The 21,485-nt window shown below is 40.9% G+C and overlaps 1 long non-coding RNA gene across 1 annotated transcript in view; it reads left to right on the forward strand.

Moving 5' to 3' along the window:
- LOC140707017 (uncharacterized) overlaps window positions 1–4,277 on the forward strand; it is a 35,755-nt gene extending 31,478 nt beyond the window's left edge. The window contains exon 3 of the long non-coding RNA XR_012087023.2: window positions 3,847–4,277. This is a non-coding gene — a long non-coding RNA (uncharacterized LOC140707017). The remainder of the gene's footprint in view (window positions 1–3,846) is intronic.
- Window positions 4,278–21,485: the final 17,208 nt, after the last annotated feature.

Below are 21,485 nucleotides of genomic sequence, written 5' to 3' on the forward strand. Positions count from 1 at the left end.
CTGCTTTCTAACTATGAGTAATTCTGGCTTTATTTCATGACTGAGAGGCCTGCCTATCTGGGGCTCACCCTAACCGAGACAGATACTTGACAGAAAAACTGTTCCTTCTCCAAAAAAACCTGAGATACACTTCTGTCATGTTATGTCACTTGTCCTTAGCCTGTTGGGACCTTGTGTTCCCTCCGTGACTGTCTACTTCTGTTCTTCTTTCCAGTAGGAACAGCTTTACTTGTTCTGCTGTCCACTATTTGATAGGCTGCTGAGTCTGGTAATATAGAGACTGCCGTGCTCTGTCAAAATACATTTGGTTCTGGTGGATAGTACAGCTTACGGCCATTCCTCATCCTCCACCCTCACTGTTTGCAAAAGTGCTGTTGACATTGGGAAAAGGTTTGTTCAAAGATCAAGGACAAAAAAGGAAACAGCATGACAATATGTTGATTCTCCAAGCAATGACAAAGCAAAAAATGAAGAGATCTAAACAATTTCAGCAGATCTGTTTTAAGTTGGTTGCAGGTCTTAAAGATGCTTTGCAGGGGGATTAAAAGGTTGGTTATGGCATAATGGATTCTACTATGGTAATTAAAAGTCTATCTAACAAATATAGATATTTTTTTTCATAGCCCTACCACTGCTGCTGTTTGTTTTCTTTCTTTTGTTATGCTTTTGGGAGGTGCTAAGCTGCCAAGCCAGGAACTATCAGTCAAACAGTTGCAATTTGAACCGACAAGCTGCATTGCTGATTGTAGCCACCAGAGAATGAGGAGTCAAACTTCACAGGCCTTGCCGTTTAAGTATGCAGTCTGAAGTTTTTGCAGTCAGGAAATGTCCAAACATCTAGCACCCTCAGGGACTGCTAGATGTAATTCAGGACTTTAAAAAAAATTGGGGGGAGTTGGAGGCTTTAGGGGAAAAAACAACAACAACAAAGCCCTTGGTGTAAAAAGAAAAAGAAAAAATACGTTGTCCTCTAGGAGCAGGCAATGATTTTTTTAAAAAGCTTGGGAAGGAGTCAGAGGTGCTACTCACAGCCCATGGGCCACAGTTTGAACCCATCTCTACTCTAAGAAATCACAATTTGCACAGAAAAGTTCCAAAACTCACAAGCACGCCTTTCCAGAAAAGGGAGGTATGTTCAGTCCAAAGCAGAAACCCCAATGAGTAAATCCCTTTGGAAGCCACTGTCTCTCCTTGCATGTCCTGTAAAAGGCAGGAATGTCAGGTTCTGCTTCTGACTGAGGGCATTGCTTGTTAGAGGGAAAGTGTAGGATATAGTATGTTGTTGTTTAGTCGTTAAGTCATGTCCGACTCTTTGTGACCCCATGGACCAGAGCACGCCAGGCCCTCCTGTCTTCCACTGCCTCCCGGATTTGGGTCAAATTCATGTTGGTCGCTTCAATGACACTGTCCAAGGATATAGTATACTGTTCCTTTAAAAATCCATTTCTTTCCATCTACATGAAGAGAGCCATCTCCCTCACAACCTAACCTCCAATAACAAGAATGCTTGATTCCAGCATTGGGCAATGGATGACAACAGCTTAAAAGAAAAGAAAAGAAAAGAAAAACAAGAAAAATTTAGAAGTAGCTGGGCCCCAAATCTGAAAAGCTACATGTCTGAAGTTGAAGACAGTATATCTTCCTTTTAATAGCTACCATGTCACCAAGTTTCATAATGATATGTAAAGTGAGTCCCTATGGGGGTGACCTGGATATTCCCATATATTATGACAAATCAGGGTCTGAGATGAGGCAGAGGAAACTAAGACAGCTTCCAGTCAGGTCCAGTCCAATGCAGGGACAATTGGATTGGCCCATGAATTCATTCAGGAGATACCTACGCAGCTTTAGTCATGTACATTACAAACTGGTGGGGATTTAATTCCAACTCAGTTTGCATAAACAGATATCACAATTCACCCATTTCTTAATGTTTGATATGGAAAATACTGGCAGTTTGTTTGCTTGCTTGCTTGCTTGCTTTTTTTAAATCTAAACTAGGTCAAACCAAAACTGACAGATTTGTTCATCCAGGCCTAGGATATGGAGGGCTTAATACTTAAAAGCATGACTTTGAATTCAAGACCATTCAGTATGTTAGTGCTCAGCTAAGGTTGACACCCCCTTCTCTTTCCCTGAAGTTCCTTACCTTTAACAACTATACTGCAAGCAAATATTTTTTTTGTTTTTTTCATTTTATTTAAAAAAAATTATAAAATACCTACTACTACAGAAAAAAAGACTATATAAAATAGAAAACAAAACAATACAATAACATACCATTACTCTTGTGCACCCATCACCCTCAGGACTAGCATTACACTTCTTTCCATCCATTTTCACTCCAAAATTTCATTGTTTCTTCTCTCGGTGTATACCCCCTCCCTCTCTGAAATACATGTTCTAAAAATACATTCCATATTTTCTTAAAATCGTTATTTTTCATTTGGCCTCTACTTATTTTCATATCACATGTCAGTTTATCGTTAATTGCCATATCCCATAATTCTCTATACCATTCCTCCAAGTTAACTTGATTTTCATTTCTCCAATTCCTTGCAATAATTATCCTTGCTGCAGTAATCATCATTACTATTAAATCCTTATTTTCTTTCACCAGTTGATCTTCCTTATTTGATCCAATTATTTCAGATATTTCTTTAAATATTAATTCCCATTCTTTCTTTTTTCACATAACCACCACATATGTAAATACATCCCCTTCTCTTTTTTACAACTCCAACATAACATTGACACACTTTTATCCATTATATTCATTTTGACCGGCGTTAAATACCATCTCCATATTACTTTATAACAGTTTTCTTTAATCCTTACTGACATGTTCTTCATAATTCTCTGATCCCATATTTTATCCCATTCCTCTCCTATTTCTTCTTTATCCAAATCTTTTTCCATTGCATTTTTAACCCTAAACTAGCCTGTCCTGCTTGAGTTAATAATTTATATATTTGGCTTACTGTTCCTTTTCTTTCTGTCATTTCCTCTGATTTCAGTCTTTTTTCTATAATCTCTTCAAATTTTGTCATTTCTCTACCTTTCCCTTCTTTAATATACCATTCTTTCATCCACCTTTCTAATTGAATTAAACTGCAAGCAAATATAACATGGCCCTCTTCGTGCTGGGAATAACTGTATCTGATGAATTTTATTAGATGAAGGAGAAGGATGGGATGTTTTTGAAGACTTTGTGGAGGAAGGAATTTGAGGTTTTGAATATTGAGATTCATAAGAAAGTGAAGCTGATAAATGTTCCCCAGAGTACACCATCTATCTTCTCTACTATGATCCTCAGGGTGTGATCACATGGGAAAATAGATGGCATTCTGGACCACTTGTGGAGAGGTCTGGTGTTATCTATTTCCGGGTGATTATGCAATGTAAGGGGAATTGCCCTCCAACCTAACCTTGATCTGAGTTCCAGGTGGACTTTTCTGGTAGAACTGTAAGGCTACTACTTTTAGGGGCTGGGCTGGAGTGCTTCCCTTACAGACAGATGGGCTGCTTTAAAGGAGATTGCTCCCAGTGAGAAGCCCTTTCCAGAGTGATCGGATGTGCACCTTTCCTGTTATCTGATCACACATTAGGATCTCGGCCTAATACAACTATATAAAACTTTGGATTAAATCCTGAAGTAATAGAACACCCAAATACAATTGTTAGCCCTTCTGCAGGGCACGACACATTCACAATCTTCTTGGTTTGAGAGGGAAGGCCTACAACAAAGCCCTAAGTATGCTTTGGCAGTTACAGTTCCTTATGCAACAGAAATCTGAGAGACTTGATATGATTTACTTGTGAATAAGTATGTTTTATTCTTCACAGATTGTGCTGTTGAAAATTGACTATACAAATACTTTGTTTAGTCTTCAAACACCTTCCCCCAACACCATCACAAGCTCATCACCTTTGGGGGACTGTTCCTGATCCAAGAGGAAGCACAGCTCCTCAAATATGCCTTTTCAGCTGCTGCACAAAGGGCTCTTCACACAACAGCAGCAGACACTTCAATAAGCACAGGAATCCAATTTGCCCTGTGAAATTCAGCATGAATCAACTTATCTCGAGAGGAACAGGATAAGCTACAAAGAAGGAGCCCTCCATTATTTATTTGGTTGACTTTTATAACCAGGTTTGTCCAAAGGATTACTGCAGGTAATTCTTTCAAAAAACTTCTTTACACTAAGCCTTTTGGATACAAATACACAAGTGTTCGTCCATGTGGGTTTCATGCTCACAAAACCCAGCCCTTTTCCCAGTGATATTGAGGGACCTTCTTGGTGCTCGCCCTTTGCTTTGGAAATATTCTGACAATGTATTCTTCTCGGTTGGCAGCTGGGGGTGGTTCAATTTCTGACTTATTTCTGGAGCTGTTCAGGCCTTGGTATAAAATCAGAAGCCCAGACCCATGCTCCTGAACTGGGATAGTGCCAACTGGTGCCAATTACAAACTGTATATCGCTACTGAGAAGAGCTAAAATGGATCCATGCCAACATTCCCTCTAATTTTTGGTCTGCTACACGGTAGCCCACCCTCTTGAGTATATATTATTGTTAGAAGCACTGATATTGGTAGTAGCAGCTGCAGCCTAATTAAGATAGCTATGAGATTGACCTATCATCTGCACCCTTCCCACCAGATAATTTGTTAACCATGGCTTCTAGCAACTTATCCAGCACCAAACACAAGGGTGCGAAGTTGGTGATACTGGTGGACGTTAATGCATTAAAAAGACCTGTCAAAGCTGAATGACACAGTCCATAAATGACTCAGGGCTGCTATGAAAAATTGCACTCCTGTGTCATGTCTTTCCCTTCTCACCATAATGTGCAAGATACTCAGCTTATCTCCTGCTATCAGAGAGATGTATAGTGCAGAAAATGTGAATGATGTCCCTTCAGCATAGTATAAATGGAATAATAATGGTCTTTGTTGGCACCACAACAATCAACTTACTCTATCATGCCCAATATAACCACACTGTGTATTTAATCATCCTCATCATCATCATCACCTTGGAACTGCACTGCTGGAAGGGACCCACTGGTTCATTGGGTCCAATCCCTGTCAAAGAGGCACAGTAGGTAATTGAACTCCCAACCTTTCTTGTCCTTTGCCTCAGGAAGCAACATGCCTCGGCCAACATGCCCTGTCTCAAACAAAGAGAACGGCAGGGAGAGGCCCAAGCTCTTTGCTGATCCTTCCTGACTGAATGTTCACAACACAGCAAATGAAAGACTGGTACATACATACATGTATATCACTCCGTTTCTCATTATTTGGGTGACTGCTACTTAGTGATTCACAGCTGCATGTGTGAGTCAAGTACATTTGGTTAACAAGCATCATGTGAAGTTATTCTCTGAAAAGAAATGAAAGCTCTTTTTGTGGTGTATGACCAGGGATGGATCAGAGAAGTCACAATCTGAGGCAACACTTGTACAAGTTTTATTCTTAATGTCAATATTTCCAGAGTAAATGAAGTTTCCAAATGCATGTTAACATCCTCATTTTTCTTCCACAGCTCCTTGCATTAAACCTTGGGACCCTTTTACCTTTCCTATACTTCATTAATCCATTTGTGTGTATGAACCAACCTCAGGGGCCACGTACAATACAGAAGCCAGGTGTTCATGTCTTCACAACCATCACCTATGTAAAGAAGTACTTAAGCATTGTTTCAAATAAAGCTTTGGTCTCGCCATCTCCTTTTCATTTGTACCTTTTCTACTACCTGTAAGCAAGAACAAAAATCCTATCTCACTTTACTGTATTTGGGAGTAAGATCCACACAATTTACTTCTGATCAAACATGGATTAAATTACTCCAAAGTGAGCAATGTATGGCCCTCCAGATGTTATACTGGACTGTAAATCCCAGCAATGCTTGCTGGGGTTGATGGCAGTTGTAGTTCAAGAAAATTTGGAGGGCCACAAGTTGCCCATCTCTGTAGTGCACTATTACTTACACTTGAGAAGACCTGAAGATCAGCCTGCTTGCTTCAGCAGACTGTCTCTGAAATCAAATCATAGCCTCTGAGCTGACCAAAGCCCCCAATTCAATAGGCAAGCCATTATTCATTGTCCCAAAGGAGAGGCCAGTTCACAAGACTAGGCAAAGAAGTGTGGAAAAACCTGCTTACTGGCAGAGTTCATTCTCAACTTCAATAGTCAATGAGTAGCTGAAATGCTAAATAGTACACTCCTACTTTATCTCATTCATAATTGGGTGAGTTAAATCTCAGGGCTCTTCTGCTATTGTTACACACAACTAAGTTTTCACAGTCATTCCCAAATTTACTTGCCTTAGAGCTTGGTTCTACGGACAAAAAGAACCCCTGTTGCTTTAAAAGAAATCTGATTTAAATTAAGTTGTCTCCATGAAGTAAATGGAAGCACAGATATTTTTCCCTCTTGGGAAGCACATTTTTTGGTTTGGTCTTCCTTTTAACTAAGGTAAAGGTAAAGGTAAAGGTTCCCCTTGACCATTTTTGTCCAGTCGTGTTCGACTCTAGGGGGCGGTGCTCATCCCCGTTTCCAAGCCATAGAGGCAGCGTTTTGTCCGAAGACAACCTTCTGTGGTCACATGGCCAGTGCAACTTAGACACGGAACGCTGTTACCTTCCCACCGAGGTGGTCCCTATTTATCTACTTACATTTGCATGCTTTCGAACCGCTAGGTTGGCGGGAGCTGGGACAAGTGACGGGCGCTCACTCCATCGCGTGGATTTGATCTTACGACTGCTTGATCTTCTGACCCTGCAGCACAGGCTTCTGCAGTTTAGCCCGCAGTGCCACCACGTTCCCCTCTTCCTTTTAACTAAACTATCCCACAATTTACATTTTTCATAGTAAGAGTCAAATGGTACATTTAGATAGCCTGTACTACATCCCTAAATTTAGCCCTACTAAATTCCCTCCCTGCCACTGCTCAGGGAAATAAGGAAATGGCTTGTTCAGAAAAGCCCAGGAAAGGAGCAGTGAATATAGTCTTCCTGCCCTCTCACCTGCCAGGAGGTGTCTGGTTACATTTAGGATGTATCAGATGTTCTAGTATCACGGCATTCTGACACAAACTATAGGATTACCATCCCCTTCTATTTTCTGGAAAACCCCAAGCCTGGAAATAAACCACTACAAATAGTTTATGTATAATTTGTTCAGATTTTCAACAATAATTTAAATCTCCATTGTTATCAATATGAAAAACCTTATTTTTGAGTAAAGAGTAACTTTTCTCTTTACTTTGAGAAATTATTATTATTATTTGAGTTAATTTGGGAAAGGACCATTGGAGGCATTTTAAAAATAATTTTAGATGGTTCATTCTGCTTTGTAAAGTTAAAAAAAAGCAAGGAATGAATTATTTTTATAATTTTTTCTTAACAGTTTAATTTTCTAGAATGCTAATACATCCCACTGTCATAGGGAAATGCATATGGAAAGTAGCTATGGCAGCTTTTTTGGTGCATATTAATCTGTATTTTTTGTGTTCTATGTAAATATTTAGCACCTTAAGATATTATGATTACACAATGTAAGTGTAAGGAAAAAACCATTAGAATTCAAATAACCAGAACAGCAATAATATGAAATAATCTAAAAGTTTAATGTCACCATTTTGGGATGCAACTGCCTGCCTGAGCCTTTATACCCCTTGAGTCAATGAAAAAAACAAAATCAGCCATTTCTAAAATCCATTAACATCTTCTATTACAAGGTGAGGTCCACTGGGAAGTATAACTGCAACACAGTCACAAGTAAAGACCTATGAAATCTCTCCCCACACCTGCACCCTTGTTCCTCTGGCATTCTGTCCTGATGGGAATAAAGTAAAAAAAAAAAATCTCATGTAGAAACCTATGAATAGCTTCCATAAACCACCAACTTCCTTTCCAAAGTTTTAAACTATCTACATAACTCCCTTGTGAACCCTGGGAAGTTACTGGAAGGTGCCCAATATTGTAGACCCCTTTCAGTGTGGTGAGGGAGGTCTTTAGATCCACATCACAAGATGCCTTCATCTGGTCCATAGAAACAACTTTCACTATCACAGTACAGAGAAAGGAGGAGAGTAAGAAGAATGTTGCCTTGGGTGCATGAGGCAGATTGAAGCAGGTCAAGAGGAGAATGTGGCTTAGTGGTTAATACAGGCCTCTCTGACACAGAGTAACCAAACCAATCATTTCTCTTGATTGTGACATCTAGCTCAAACCTTAACATTTGCTACCTGTAAAGGGGGAAAAATTACAGGAATGGGCCCTCTCCAATATAAAATAATTCACAAAAGTCAAGTTTAAATGTATGTTAATGGAATGTGGTTTTTTTAATATCCAAGGACAACATATATTTTTACCTGGGAAAGAAATATGTTTAAAGGTCAACGATAACGTTATGAACCCACTACATAATAGGGTAGAAAAACATGAGTTATGAAAAATGTGTGTGTGTGTGTAAGGAGAGGAAACAAAAGGCTTATATATATATAATTTTCTAGAAAAGGTTATTACATTTTTCAGGCATTTCCAAATGCTAGGATTCTCTGGCTGCAATTTGATTGAGCTGTACAGTAAGGGCTGCATGGGGATTTTAAAAAATAATTTCATAGGTCAGTCCCAAGGCACAGCAATTCCAAAATGTCACATAACCAGTGATGGATGCAAGTGCCCTTATGTTAATGTTCATAAAGGTGCTGTGAATTTGAAGATCTGCTATGCTGATAAATTGTTCAGACGGCATCAGAGCCTAGCATGAGCAAAAAGGGTTAACAGGTAAGTGGCTTCCACAACACATAATTTCTGCCATTGTTTACAGAGGGGCTGCATTGACACCTGTGTTTTAGGCATGTGGCTACCAAGTAAGAATGGAAAGAATACTTTCTAAAGTCCTTGTTCTTCCTAAATTCCTTGTTGTCCTCATTTTGTGATTACAGCTGAAGTCACAAATGAAGAGATATTGCTTGAGAAGGAATTTACAAGCAATGTCAGATTCCTCCCCTTTAAAGGAGGGCACGATGGTGAGCTCTTTTCTCTCTCCTCAGGACCTCTGTTATTTGCACACAGACCTGTAATGTCCTTTTTCACTGAAAGGAAACTACAGGGTTACACACACACACACAGCGAGAGCAGAAGGATTGTCTGAATTATGGGTTAAGATCATCTGCTGAGGATTCTGAAGCTCCCATGAAGTTTCACCTCTTGCACAAGTACAAAACACCATTTACTCTCTTTCTATATGAGTTGCACTATCTCTAGCATCTTTTACTTTTGTGAAGGTAGACGTAGACAGAAACAACCGATCCAATGCTTTACTTTTTATGCCACACAACACACCAACTGTCATCATACTCTTTATTCTTGTACATCGTGGCACAGTGGTTAAACTGTGTACTGCAGCCAAAACTGTGCCCACAACCCGGGGATCAAGCGCTATGGGGTGGTCCATAAGCAGCACGCTTCTTGCTTTACATTTGCAGAAATACACAAGAATTGGCCTCTCATGAATGTTCAAATTTTCCCTGAGACCAACCAAAACACAGAAAGTAAAATATTTTACTTTCTTATCTGTTAGAAGTTATTATTACTTATTTCTCAGGGAGGAATATACATGTTTCCTCAGGTCATGATTTACAGTCCTGGTGATAGGTGATACAGTCCTAGAGTGGTCGAAATGACTAGATAGGTGGGGGGGTATAAATAAATAAATAAATAAATAAATAAATAAATAAATAAATAAATAAATAAATAAATAAATAAATAAATATAGGTGACTCTGAGTTCCCTCTGTCACCATCCTGTTGCTCCATCTTACAAGGGTCTGCTTTCAGACTATGAGGATGTGGACACAACTTATCTGCACATTGCTTGCAAGAGGAGAAAGTGGCATTTGATGCAAATAGTACAGACTGAGAAGCAGCATGACAGGTGGGGAAGGAAGGAAATCTAGAAGACCAGGTTTTTGGCTGCTTCTCAGCTGTGCACCATCGTGTCACTAGTTCTAGTATAGTCAAATGTAACAATCAAATCCTGTTTGCTGCCTAGGAATGTACCCACAGATGACTGGGTATACTGGTGAGCAACAGCTGAGGACTCAGTTTTACTTCAGTGGTAGATGCTACCAATGATCAAATAACTACAAGATGATACCTGAAAAATCCAAAATGCCAGATAACATCAATCCACTGTTTTAAAAAAAAAATTAGGTTGAGTGATGCACAACGCAAAAAGTTTCCAATTGGCTCATTAGGTGAAGTATTTTATATCTTACTGATTATGGTTTTTAATGGCAAATTTAATGTGCAAACATTAAATTTACAAGCATGTTGCAGTTTCTCCTGTCTATTACTCCAAACCAGTGAAGGAGCTGTACAAGTCTCCTTCAAAGCAGTTGATCTGTCTTTTCCCCTGCTAACTACATAGGCTCCAAGGAGCAAGCTTGCATTTGCTGAGCAGAGATGCTAGGTATCCTTCCTAATGACGCCTGCAGGCGTTTCCGGATCCTAGGGAATGAGTGGGTGGACTTTAAATTTTTTGGTGCCAAGGCTGTATATCACTACATCCAAAGGAGGGTTAGGGATAAGTGGAACTGCTTCATTCAGGCTCATCAATATTATCAAACAAAGGATGCTGCATTTTGGAATATGTAAGTGTGAAATCAGACAAAGAATACTTGCAGTACTTACCTGCCCATTATTCAGCTTTTAAAAGCACCTTCAATTATCACTTGATTATGTGTGAAAGCAGTTTTTGTTGTCCTTTTTGCCTTTTACTCACCCTGGAAAGTTACGGGGACTTTAGTTTTCTTGTGCCATTTCATTCTTTGTCACAGAGTTGACACACATCATTCCTCAGTTTTCTGTTCAGCTGTCATTTAAAGTTCAATAATATTCTGTCCTTCTACTCCCCAATTGTTGGAGGTGGACTATAACTTTTGGTAGAAGTACACAGATTTGTGTTTTTCCAGCTACAATTCTCAGACAGCTTCTAGGCCACAGTCCAAACTGCCCCTCCTAAATAAAATAAACTTTTAAAAAACTACTCCTGCATCCCTCTAATTCTGAGTGATTCTTCAGACCATTAGGAAAGTCCTTACCATCAAGCCGCTATTTTTCCCCTGCACTTGGTATCTCCAATATAATTTCTGTCCTGGAATTAGTTTTGAAATATATTCCCCACTGTGTGATGTAAAAGAAATGCCAGAAACTTGAAATGTGAGGAAATTCATGAAAATCCTGTCACTTAAGAGAAACAAAACAGCTTTTCTCATCTGGCTTCCTTGTTACATTGTTTGACTTTTAATTTTATTAAGGTATTTGTATCTCATGATCTCAAGACAAGAGATTTGGAAATAACTTGCCATCATATCAACACTGAAAACATAACATACTAAATAACAACAGAAACAAAAGCGTAAGGGCTGAATCCATCAGCTTATCTTGAGCTGTTGTTATGTGCCATGAAGTATATTAATTGTATTTTATGATTATTTATATTTTATATTGTCCTATTTTATGTTGTAAGCCGCCCCAAGTAGACATGGTTTAGAGGGGTGGGGTATAAATTTAATAAATAAATAAATAATAAAGAAGTTGGAACAAACTTATAGCAGCCCTAACAATTATTTCAAAGTAAGCGACTGGTTCTTAAATTTGTCATTTTACCAATTACATTCCCCAAGTGAGTTTCCACGGCTGAGTGGGGGGTTCCAATCCAGGTCTCCTGGGTCTCAGTCTGTCACTCTGTCTACTACACCAGTGGCTGCCAACCTTTGGTAACCTAGGTATTCTTGGACTACAACTTCTAGAAACACTGGCCAACAAGTGTGAATAGTAGTGAGCAGAAGAGGTTATCTTGACTGTTGCCATTGGTGTTGTTAACATCCAAGGTGCCCTGTGCTATGTAAAGCTTGGCATCCTTTTTCCTGGTTTTTGAATACTGGTTACAGAAGCACAATATCCCATACTCATAAACCAGAAGGTTTTTTAAGAACTGAATTCTCCCGCTTTTTAAAACAGGAGTTTTAATTTTACATACTCTACCCACAAATTCAGTCAGAAATTTCCCTCTTATAGAATTACCCAGTGGTAGAGGATTCCAGAGGTTAAGCATATGATCTGTGATATGGTTCCTGGGAGAAGACAGCAGTGAGAATAGCTTAGATGTGGTTGTAGTCCCTCTGTGACAAATGCAAAGGTCACTTGGTTCTGCACAAAGGTAAAACAGTGTTACTTTTTTAAAAATCAGAACTCAAAAACCCTTTGCCCAAACATCCACAAATCTGGCAAGGTTTTCTGCTCCATCTGTTCCAAATATGGTGCTGATTCAAGGTCTGGTTTCATAGTTACAAATTTTTGTTCGCAGCACCTCCTTTTTTGTGCTGGTTTAGAGAATGCTGAATCCTGCTATCAGCACCATCTATTGGAGCCCCCCCCCCAAGCATCAATCATTAAAGACAGCCATGTAATCACACATCTTCCTAGGATGCCCTGCTTTAAGAAAGGTTCAAGAACAAAGAAGCACAAAGTTATTTTCAGTCATCCTCAAAACACAAGCTAACTTAGCCTTTTAACAGAACCAGAGTGATCCTACTTACCCTTTCGCTTTCCCACAGGCAACAGTGCAACTATCACAGTCTCAATTTTAATTTGTTTTTAAGTATCTGAAAAGGTAAGTCATACTGATGAGTTTTGCGAATGTGTTGACGGGTCAAAAGGAGGTGCCCATCTTAGTATTCATTCAGCTGAGAGTTTTATTAGACTTTTACCTAAGGCTGTAATAACTCTTTCTTGCCAGTGTGAAAGATAACCACTCATTCAAATCCATGAATAGTTTTCAAATGAAAAGTTACAGAAAATGTGCTTTGTTATGCAAAGTACTATATCCCTGAGAAAGTGAAAGAAATAGATGGGCGAAACATTTCATCCTACACATGTGTGGGAAGGAAGGAAGATGGGGAAAGAAAGTGGAAAAGACTTTACCTAAGACCCTCAGAGTCACAAAAATATGTTTTCTCAGCTCAGTAGATACTTAACCTATCAAGCTATGCTGATGCTGGTTTGAGACAGGTAACACATATTTTTGCACTTAATTCTAAAATTAATAATGTTCCATCCTTTAAAAATAAAGTTCTATTATTAAAAGACTGAGAATCCTTCTGCTATCTTGTCCAAAGGAAACCGATCTTTTACATCTTCCAACACATAAATAAGGTGTATGCAAAACTCTTTTCAATAGCTTAAAAATAAACAGTTGTGTTGAAAGCTCAGTGAACTGGCTGAACTCAATGAGTGTGTCACAAGAGGAGCCAGATTGTGTGGCTTTGAACAAGTTACATGACCCCAGAGTGGTCCCAGAAGAAGGTGATGGTTCACTGCTTCTATTTTATATATAGAAAACCCTGAGAAGGATAATGATAGGTTGGGATCAACTTGATGGCATGTAATTAACTAACACCAGCTGGATAGCTCAGTCATTTGGAACTCCTGACTGCAGAGGCAGGGATCAAGAGTTCCCTACTGTGCCTCCAGGGATGTGGTGGCGCTGCGGGTTAAACCACAGAAGCCTCTGTGCTGCAGAGTCAGAAGACCAGCAGTCGTAAGATCGAATCCACGCGATGGAGTGAGCTCCTGTCACTTGTACCAGCTCCTGTCAACCTAGCAGTTCGAAAGTATGCAAATGCAAGTAGATAAATACGGTGGGAAGGTAACGGTGTTCTGTGTCTAGTCGCACTGGCCACATGACCACGGAAACTGTCTACAGACAAAATGCTGGCTCTACAGCTTGGAAACAGGGATGAGCCCTAGAGTCGGACACAACTGGACTAAATGTGAAGGGGAACCTTTACCTTACTGTGCCTCCTGGAGCTACCTGTTTGGCCTTGGGCAAGGTACATCATCCCAAAACGCCCCCAGAACACACACACACACACACACACACACACACACACACACACATACCCTGAGAAGGGTTACAATAAGTTGGAATCAACTTGACTGAGGAGAGGTGCATCATTCAGTTCAGGCAGAGAAGTAGCTGAGGAAGGAAAAGACATCAATCTAATGTGAGGAAAGAGGCTGAAAAGGAAGTTGAAAATATGGAAGAAAGAAGCTGTGAGGATCTAGGATATGATAAGTCTAGAAGCAGGTCAGATGTTGGTTTTCTGGCTGGCTGATCAGCTGTAAGCTGTTGGCATCAAGACTTCAGGAGGAGGGGTCTGACTTAATTTCACTAAGACTTCCTCACTGCGTCTCTGACTAGAAAAGAGACATTAAGGGAAACTGAACCAAGCCTGCCAGTTGAAGATAATTTGCCTTGGGGAGCAGTGAATGCAACATGAAGACAGCTGAGAGGCCTTTTACAAATTTATATAATGCTAGCAAGTTTCTGATCACAGGGAGAACTTCAGGTCTAAACCTCTGGGTCATTCCAGGTGAACTAAAATGGAGGGGTGGTGGTGGTTTGGCATGCGGTAACTGTCAGCTAGGTTTTAAAAGAAAAGTAAAATAGAATAAGGAAACAATTGTTCCTTAAAGAAGCAATATTTTTTAAACAAGTAACTGTTCGGTCCTTTTGGCAACATTCGTAGCATTTATAGAACTGAACACCCTGATATGCAAATACATTTAAATAAATGGTGTCTGTAATTTTTGCTTTGTTTTGGTCAACAAAAGCATTTTCAGTAAATTGTCATCTGAAACAAATTGAATGGTTAAACAAAATCTGACAAGAAAAACAATACACCTGAAAGTAAAGGTGACAGACTTGTCCCCCCAGACCAAGGGCTTGGAGTGCTTAATTCCTAAAACCTGGTTTTGAATCCCTCTGTATTAAAACATGTTAGCACTGAATTAGTGATGTCATCTTTTTTTTCCTAAGAGGCTCTTCATCTTTAACACCTCCCAAGCAATAATATTGGTTATATGTAATCGTGGCAGCTTCAATTTATTTTGATCTTTTCAGTGGTTTATACCTTACCTAGGTATAAAGTACTCAGAGGTGGGGAGGCTCTGGGTCCATGTAAATTGCCCAAGGCCACACCGGCTGTTTCTCCTCTTCCAAGACACAGCAGAAGATCAAACTCCTGACCCCTGTCAGGTGCTTCAACTCACTGAGCTGTCTGTCCTGCCTGTTTAATACTGGAAATTATTTTATGGATAGAATTGTGTATGTATATATTGTATGCCATCTAGAGATGGGCACAAACGGCAGGTCAGCACTTCAGCATGGTTTGGCAGATAGGCCCACAGGTGTCATATAGGTGCCCCAGATTCCCTGCTCTGTCTCCTCCCACTCAGAGGACGAAGCAGGGCAGGGAAGCCTGGAGTGCTCCCTTTTGAGTTGGCACCCACAAGAAGAGGCGGGATGGGGGATCTGGGGCACCCTCACAACACCTGTGGGCCTGAACTATGCCAAAGCACCGGACCACAGTTGGTGCCCATTTCTTCTGCCATCAAGTCAATTCCAACTTACGACAACCCTTTCCAGAGTTTTTGAGGCATGGAATGCACAAAAGTGATTTACCGTTCCCTTCTTCTGGAGGCATCCTGTGCAGCTTGCCCATGACTACACAGGCTGGCTCTGATCATAGGAGGTACAGTGGGAAACCGAATTCCCAACCTCTGGTTCTGCAGCCACATACCTAAACCACTGAACTATTGAATCAGCTCACTGAAAGAATTATTCCTGTGCAAATGGAAGAATTTGCAAATCACACGTGAGACATGGGAAGTACGTGACATTTTTTAAAAAACTGAATGTGGGAGAAAGGCAAAACTAGCAGAACTCCCTGCCTCTGGCCTTTGGGCATCTGACTAAATGACTAAAAGCTCCTACTGTTCTATATTTAGAAGATGCTCAGGCAAGGCAGGACACGGAGACAAGGACTCTCTGAGGGATGCAGGCTGCATCACTCCGTCAACGTTGGACTGGCCGGGTTATAGTTTTGAGGATTTCTTATGTTTCTTTTTTAGCCCACACGACTGTATTATGAGCTGGTTGAAACCTGGTGGAAATCACAGTATCACCATCCATATTACTTTTTTAAAATTGATCACTGCGGATTTTGTGCAAGCAAATATGTGACTTTCCGCATGTTTATGTGGGCGTTAAGTATCACGAACACTCAGTCATTTAAAATTTGCATCTTCGGCTGTGTGACTGATCACCTTAGTCATGGCGCATTGTTTTTAATCCTTAATAAGATTAACAGAATGTGGCAAACAGGCATAGAGCTTGACAAATTAATTTTAGCTTCGGATGGAATATATGGGGAAAGGATCCCCCACTGCCACTGCAGCTTTTGTTTAAGATAACCATCCAAGTATCTTAGGCTTTTCTAAAAGAATTATGAAGCATATTTGTTGATGGGAAAGATGATGGAAAACTCACTGATCTGAATTATTTCCAGCTTTTTCCACTCTCTTTATACAAGCACAACAGTTTATATTGTTGTTCTACGTAAATTAGACCATTAATTTCCTCAGGATTCTTCTGAATAGTTCATAAAAATATTGCAGCTGCAGTCATTCATCATGTAAAAAAACAACAACCCTGTTCTCATTCTTGTAAGCCCCACAAGCCTTAGTGGCTTCACTGGGGCCCTTGCTCTCTACCCCTGACTCCATGGACAACACCAGAGATAATTTGAGACCAATAGGATTCATTTCAACTGGGAAGGGGAGAACAGTCAACTCGGCACTTCCTTTGGGATGGTTCCCTTCCCACAGGTCCTTTACAGAGTCTGAGAGTTTTCCAGCTAGTTCACTGTCTACTCTCAGTCCCAGTCACCCCTAATGGGATGCTCCGTGGCCTCCATCTCTTCACAGTCTACACCAAGGAGGGTTTATATGTCCACACTGAAGACAACATAGTCCTAGTCTGGCAGGCCAACTGACCTCCCTCAGTCAGGCCTTGGTACTCCTGCTTGCTTATGTCACCTCCGGCCCAGTGTTCATGGGGCTGGACTTCCCATCACCATCACCTCCACTCCTGCTCCCCCCCCAGCAGAGGTTCATGTTCTTTTGGGGTTCCACTTCCATATGATAGCCTTCTTGGGAATCCTAGCACATCAGGTAAGACAGTGGTCCCCAACCGTGGGCCTCCAGATGTTCCTGAACAAAAACTCCCAGAAGCTTTCGCCACCACCTCTGCTGGCCAGGATTTCTGGGAGTTGAAATCCAAGAACATCTGGAGGCCCAAGGTTGGGGACCACTGAGTAAGAGATCCCTCACCTGCACGCCTTGTTCCACCTTCCCTTTTATTGTCCTCCGGGGATTCCTCCTCTCTTGCCTCTGAAGCCTCCCTGACATCCCCCAGTTCCCAGGGCTCCTCTACCCCTGTTCCTCTAAAGGTGTTCTTTCCCCAGGTTTCAGACTCCCGGCCCTTGAGTTTGTTGTCCACAGGTTCCCCTGGCAACTATTCAGCCCACAGCACATCAACCCAGTCTATCAGGGAACTGTCTGTCACAAATTCCCCAGTCTCAGGGAGAATGGGAGATGGGGCACTGGTTATGGTGTCCTCCTCCTCCCAATTCTGTATATAATAGAACTGGATTTCATAGCAACTGTATCTCTAGCACAAACGTTTTTACAACATTTGAGGAAATGTCAAAAAGAGCTTCTGCCTCATGTTTCTAATGTCACACTCACCTGTCCAGTTCCAGATTTCAAAATTCAGTAGTTCTATGTAAGAATAAACTTAAATGTTCTATCACAAGAAGCTGATGAGCTGAGGAATTTGATCTGCAGAACTCTGTCACTTCTGATAGCTATAGGAGATGACGCATATGCTAGTGCCACATGGTACTAATCAGCACATGCCAAACAAGTGGATGTAGACACAAAGCCTCCAAAGGAGCCATGATAGATAGTTCAGCTATAAAGAATAATTCTAGTAATTAGTACAACTTAGCAGATATGCCTGATGATATAAACTAAAGTGAGGAAAACCAAATCGACATTCACTGAATGGAAGTTGCATCATTTAGAGGTTAAGCACAGTATTGATTTTATGAAACTTTCTGCTCAGTATATGAAGAGGGACTGCATGAAGAACATATAAAGTGCCCAGAGTACAGTATTCATTTTAAGTGTATTTACCCAAAGGAACAAATGTAAAGATGTCCATCTGTCCAAAACTAAGGATATCTTCAGAATTATTTTATTGAAATGTTATGCAATTATCTGTGAAACATCCCTAGGAATCAGTATTCCAACTCAAGTGATAATATCTGGCCACCACTGAAGTTTCCAGTCAGAAAACATACCCTTTGAAATATTGTCTCCCATCGGCCACAACTCAAATTTTGTCCACTTAATTAAATATCTGGATATATCTCCAAAATATCAATTGCACTCATTAATACTGGAATGGAAGACCTGGATTCAGAGATAAACAATACAAGGTAATCCCCATGAAGAGCCATTTTAAATTCATGAGAGCTATGTAATAATAATTGTGTGCGATCAAATCAGTTCTGAGTTCTGGAGACCCTTTCAGGCTTTTCGAGGTAGAGAACACACAGAGGTTGGTTACCATTCCTTCTTCTGGTGGCACCTTTGGATTATGGAGTTTGTCCAAGACAACATAGTCTAGCTGTTCTGGGATGCACAGTGGAGAGTTCAACTCCCAGTTTCTGGCTCCACAGCCAGAAATTTAACTCCTTGAGCTATCCAGTTAGTTGAGATTTTATGTCCAAAAGCCACCAACTTTAGAGTTTTGTCTTACAGGACAGGACAAATGTCCAAATTCCAAATTCAGATAAAATACAGGAGGTGAAAGAGAGCAATGTTGACTTGTATCCCTTTCAAGGTGAGACAACCCAGAGGAGATACCCTTAGATTCTGGATCTTGGAAATGAATTTTTAAAAAATCTGAATCCATGCCATAAAGTCAGGAGGAAAAGCACACTTAGTATGTACAGCAAAAAATAAACTGCCAGTGTATTTTGTCAAAAGCTTTTTCAACATCCAGTGATTAAAATAGCACCTTGAGCAGGGCTCTCGCTGTTCAAAGCCATCAGGTCCACAATCAATCTCCAATTATGGGAACCCTGCCTACTTCGTATAAACTCAAACTGCTCTGTGTAAAACTAGCATTGCTCCTGCTTTGTTTTATGGACATTTAAGAACCCGAAATCCTGTGTTGTTTGTGTCTTTCTTAACAATCAGCCAGCCTTTCTGTGTTTGCTGTATTTGTCTTTACTTCTCAGGGAAAAAGGATCCTAGTTTTGTGCAGATATTATCTGGCTTTCGTGCAGCAGGTGCTTGGGAGCCATTGATTCTCAGAGCTGTCTGAGTGTTTGGCTTCTGTTTTTATCTGCTGGTAGTATGAATACCTCCCTTGCACCAACTGCTGTTAATCAGCTACTCAGAACAACTGGGATGTTTCTGTTGCCAACACTGACTGTGCCTTAGTTGGAACTTGGTCTATTCTATACTGCCAGGACTGGGCCACAAGGATCTTCCTCCAAGGTTTCATCAGTCTGGAGGGAGGGGGGGGGGTCTCCTCTGGGCAGGCCACATTCTGCCTCTGGTGTCCTTGATTATTGGGATTGCTAGTTGGTGCCTCCAGCATATCCTCGGTACCTTCCACCAGGGGCACAGCGAACGAGTCTCTGAGGTAAGACACAGGAATATATTTTGTACAAATAATGGAGATCTTAACAACAACAATCAGAAAACAGATGTTTGTCTCACTCTTGGCTGGAGGCAAGGAATCTTGTAGAGCTCTTAAGTTTTTTGTCAAGGTGTCTTGTCAAGTCAAAATGGCCTAAATCCAGGATGAGACATTTGGTGAATGTTCTTCAATTCCCTGTTACAGGAGAATATAACAATAAGCCCTGTGCAGAGCCACAGCTTTAATATTCCTTCCAGATAATTAATTCTGTATTCTGCTAATTGCAAAAACAAAACAAGCAAAGCCTCAGCAATGCTAAGGAGGCCCACCTCAGAAACAGCCCGTCTTGCCTTTCCTCCCTGCCTCTGCTGGCTCCTTGCATGTGGACTTGATCTAGCATTCATGGGCCTTGCAAGAACTGCCCTCAGAAGAAGAAACACAGTGTAGTTAAGCCCACTTTACTACATCAGTCATTTATTATTTTTATTCTTGCACTTGTTATTGTTTTTGCCCCAAAGCTGAAGTTTCAGCTAAAATATCACAGAAGACAGCTTTCTGGAAATATTGCTTAGATATATCCTTTTCTTCCCCCTGCCCCAATACTACCAGGGGGGGAAAAATACCAAATTACAGTGGTGCCTCACAAGACAAATTTAATTCGTCAATGCCATCTTGTGAAAAATTCATCTTGAGAAGCACGGTTTCCCATAGGAATGCATAGAAATTTAATTAATGCATTCCTATGGGGAATTTTTTTTTAAACTCACTTACCAGGTAGGTAGCTGGGGAAGCACCATCAGAGGGCTGGCGGGGTGGTCCCCTCGCCAAAATTGCTGGCTTTGGGGGTCCCCTGGGGCTTCCCTTGCACCATCCCAGGACTCGTGGGGGTCCCTCCACGCAGCGATGGACCCTTGCAGAGGCTTGCCAAGCACCATTTTTGAAGTTCCCACCCTTTCCCCCTGCCTTCGGCAAGCCTCGGAACATAAAAAGGAAAAAGAAAGAAAGCCTTTTTACCTTCCGAGGCTTGCCGAAGGCAGGGGGAAAGGGTGGGAGCTTCAAAAATGGTGCTTGGCAAGCCTCTGCAAGCGCCCTCAGCTGAACCTGCTCTATAGTGTTTCCTTGAGAGAATAAATGGGAGAGGAACTGTGCCATGCTAAAGCTGAATGAATAATAGAACCATTGTTTTTCATAGTGTGGCATTTTAATATTTTTAGTACTATAAAACATCAGCCCAGATGCGAGGTTAACTATGTAGTGAAGGAAGACACGAGGCTCTGTGAGTTGGAACAGGCCTGTAGTTTGGAAACAGAAGCAAAATGAGTAGCACCTAAGGCGATTGGGTCCCCTTGCTTCAGCAGCTTATGCCTTCTCCTAAAAACAAACCAAAGCCCAGCAAAGACAGGTTAGAAGCTGTAAGGAAAGTGTCTTTTAAAACAGGAGCCCTGTTCGGGCATTGTGCACTCACACCAAGCTTGACACCCTGTGTCGTCACTGTCTGCACACGGCAAGTGAAATGATTTTAAAAAGAAGAGGTTCCTATTTGCATGGAGACTCCCCAGCTGAGCAAAAATCCTGGCACAATCACAGGCCCCGTTTTAGTCCTACACATGAGCAAGGAAACACAGATGCTCATTCTGTTTGGCAGAAATATTAAAATCAAACTGCACAAGAAAACCCTGACAGAGCAGCTCTGTATGAGCAAATACAATTTTAAAAGAACATCTGATAAAGGTCTGATAAAAGCAACACATTTACCACTTTCTAGACCCTGTGGCTCACAGGAGAATACAAATATGAAGTCTGGCACCATTCCCACCCACCCCCAGAACCAGCCTGGTCCAGTCACCCGG

Source organism: Pogona vitticeps, chromosome 1, assembly GCF_051106095.1.
Source record: "Pogona vitticeps strain Pit_001003342236 chromosome 1, PviZW2.1, whole genome shotgun sequence".
Taxonomy (NCBI): Eukaryota; Metazoa; Chordata; class Lepidosauria; order Squamata; family Agamidae; genus Pogona; species Pogona vitticeps.